The sequence below is a fragment of the Ascidia mentula genome, assembly GCF_947561715.1.
Source record: "Ascidia mentula chromosome 2 unlocalized genomic scaffold, kaAscMent1.1 SUPER_2_unloc_62, whole genome shotgun sequence".
NCBI classification, from domain to species: Eukaryota; Metazoa; Chordata; class Ascidiacea; order Phlebobranchia; family Ascidiidae; genus Ascidia; species Ascidia mentula.
In genome coordinates this window covers 1-2,500 of record NW_028113712.1, presented here as the reverse complement: position 1 = coordinate 2,500, position 2,500 = coordinate 1, and the positions used below count along the sequence as shown (strand labels likewise).

The 2,500-nt window shown below is 56.7% G+C and overlaps 3 non-coding genes across 3 annotated transcripts in view; all 3 read right to left on the bottom strand.

Moving 5' to 3' along the window:
* Positions 1-33, bottom strand: part of LOC145916557 (large subunit ribosomal RNA) — a 3,686-nt gene extending 3,653 nt beyond the window's left edge. Inside the window, exon 1 of the ribosomal RNA XR_014404760.1 lies at positions 1-33. This exon is cut by the window's left edge and continues 3,653 nt beyond it. This is a non-coding gene — a ribosomal RNA (large subunit ribosomal RNA).
* Positions 34-277: 244 nt separating this feature from the next.
* On the bottom strand, positions 278-431 carry LOC145916556 (5.8S ribosomal RNA). The gene has a single exon (XR_014404759.1). It is a non-coding gene; the product is annotated as a 5.8S ribosomal RNA (ribosomal RNA).
* A 260-nt stretch (positions 432-691) lies between these two features.
* Positions 692-2,500, bottom strand: LOC145916561 (small subunit ribosomal RNA; the record flags this gene model as incomplete). Its single annotated transcript, XR_014404763.1, has 1 exon — positions 692-2,500. It is a non-coding gene; the product is annotated as a small subunit ribosomal RNA (ribosomal RNA).

Below are 2,500 nucleotides of genomic sequence, written 5' to 3'. Positions count from 1 at the left end.
ATTCAGCGGGTAGCCTCGTCCGACCTCAGGCCGATAATCCAGTGCCTCGTTTGCGAGAGACACGCGCGCGCCACCGAAGCTCGTGCGAGCGCCGCGCCCGAACGCGAGCCGTGCTGCTCCGGGCCGGGATCCTCTTCGAGGCCGACTCGTAACGAGACGCACGCCGCGTTCGGTTTCGCGCGCTGACACTGCGTTCGTGCTGTCCTGGGCGGGACGACCGTGGCAACGGCCGACACCGCACCGGCCCGACGCGTCGCCGCGCGGGAACGTTACAACGCGACCCTGAGGCGGGCGTGGCGCCGGGATTGACCCGGTGCCGCAATTTGCGTTCAGAACGTCGATGCTCAATGTGTCCTGCAATTCACATTAATTCACGCAGCTAGCTGCGTCCTTCATCGACTCGCGAGCCGAGTGATCCACCGCCAAGAGCCCTCCGTGACTTCGTCAGTTGGACAAGCGCGACCCAGCCGGATTGCACAGTCGAAAAAAGCGGTGGCCGAGCGGTCGCCAGCCGTAGGCGACGCATGAAGCCAGCCTGGCACATGGCCACGGCACTCGGCGCAGAACGAAACAGGGTGACCGAAGTGCAATCGCGTGCGCCTCAACAGCGACGAAGGGCGTGCGCGGCCGCCAAGATACGGAGCCTTCTCCACCTGTCGAACGCACGACCACTCGATCGGCGATCGGCCGGTAATGATCCTTCCGCAGGTTCACCTACGGAAACCTTGTTACGACTTTTACTTCCTCTAAATGATCAAGTTAGATCGTCTTCTCGGACGCCGGCGCGGCCGTTGCCGAACGCGCCAGGTCCAATCGGAGGACCTCACTAAACCATTCAATCGGTAGTAGCGACGGGCGGTGTGTACAAAGGGCAGGGACGTAATCAACGCGAGCTGATGACTCGCGCTTACTGGGCATTCCTCGTTCAAGGGAAACAATTGCAATTCCCTATCCCTAGCACGACCGGGGTTCAGCGGGTTACCCGGACCTTCCGGCCTAGGCGGCGACACGCTGATCCGGTCAGTGTAGCGCGCGTGCGGCCCCGAACATCTAAGGGCATCACAGACCTGTTATTGCTCAATCTCGTGTGGCTAAGCGCCACTAGTCCCTCTAAGAAGTTCAACGCCGACCGATAGGGTCGCGTAACTAGTTAGCAAGCCAGAGTCTCGTTCGTTATCGGAATTAACCAGACAAATCGCTCCACCAACTAAGAACGGCCATGCACCACCACCCACAGAATCAAGAAAGAGCTCTCAATCTGTCAATCCTCACTGTGTCCGGGCCGGGTGAGATTCCCCGTGTTGAGTCAAATTAAGCCGCAGGCTCCACGCCTGGTGGTGCCCTTCCGTCAATTCCTTTAAGTTTCAGCTTTGCAACCATACTTCCCCCGGAACCCAAAGACTTTGGTTTCCCGCAAGCTGCCGGAGGGGTCGTCAAAGTAACGCCCCCCGATCGCTGGTTGGCATCGTTTATAGTCAGAACTAGGACGGTATCTGATCGTCTTCGAACCTCTGACTTTCGCTCTTGATTAAAGAAAACATTCTTGGCAAATGCTTTCGCAGTCGTTCGTCTTGCGCCGATCCAAGAATTTCACCTCTAACGGCACAGTACGAATGCCCCCGTCCGTCCCTCTTAATCATTACCTCGCGCTCCGAAAACCAACAAAATAGAACCGAGGTCCTATTCCATTATTCCATGCACCATTATTCAGGCGAAGCGCCTGCTTTGAACACTCTAATTTTTTCAAAGTAAACGTCCCGGCCGCCGCCGACACTCAGTCAAGGGCACCGGCGGAGCGCCGGGGGAGAGGGCCAGGTGCGGCCAGTGCACGCCTTGCGACGGACCGGCCGCCTGCGCCCAACGTCCAACTACGAGCTTTTTAACCGCAACAACTTAAATATACACTTTTGGAGCTGGAATTACCGCGGCTGCTGGCACCAGACTTGCCCTCCAATGGATACTCGCTAAAGGTTTTAAAGTGTGCTCATTCCAATTACAGGGCCTCGTTTAGAGTCCTGTATTGTTATTTTTCGTCACTACCTCCCCGCGTCGGGAATGGGTAATTTGCGCGCCTGCTGCCTTCCTTGGATGTGGTAGCCGTTTCTCAGGCTCCCTCTCCGGAATCGAACCCTGATTCCCCGTCACCCGTAAGAACCTCGGTAGGCCGATACCCTACCGACGAAAGTTGATAGGGCAGACACTTGAATGATCTGTCGCCGGTTCGAGACCGTGCGATCCGCTCAGTTATCCAGAGTCGCCAAAACGTGGCGGGCGCGACGCGAAGCCGGCCCGGTCGGTTTTTGTACTGATAAATGCGCACCCGCCGCAAGGCAGGCGCTGACCGCATGTATTAGCTCTAGATTTTGTACAGGTATCCAAGTACGATGTACGATCAAATGAACCATAACTGATTTAATGAGCCATTCGCAGTTTCACTGTACGAGAGCGCGTACTTAGACTTGCATGGCTTAATCTTTGAGACAAGCATATGACTACTGGC